Genomic DNA, 433 nt, shown 5'->3' with positions numbered 1-433 from the left:
ACGACGTGTATAACTGTAGCCTTAGCCATAATATGTTCTTATGTTTAAGTCACGACATGTACTAGAGGTCGTGAGAATGTTTTTAGTTACACACCGCTTAACCAACAGACACAGACATTCACAAGTTGATTTGCTTCATGTTTTGACTACTGCTATGGCCAGCTGCAAAGCTGGCAACAGAGACGTCTCAGTTGACGTTTCTGTGTAGTATGGGCTAGCCCAACCGAGGTGATATAATGTATAGGCCTGGTGGGCTCAGGGTCTTTCATCTTACATCTGCCTGCGAGCAGTATGGAGGTGCAAGATACTTGAGCGTGTAATGTTAATTTTACCTGTGATCCTTTGAATAAATCAGCACTGTTTTGAAGTTACTTGGACTGTCTCGTCTCTCAGAGTTAGCAATGGTAAGAAGAACCAAAATAGTTCTACAACA

This window comes from Monopterus albus, unplaced genomic scaffold (assembly GCF_001952655.1).
Source record: "Monopterus albus unplaced genomic scaffold, M_albus_1.0 scaffold170.1, whole genome shotgun sequence".
Taxonomy (NCBI): domain Eukaryota; kingdom Metazoa; phylum Chordata; class Actinopteri; order Synbranchiformes; family Synbranchidae; genus Monopterus; species Monopterus albus.
This window is presented reverse-complemented; position numbering follows the sequence as displayed.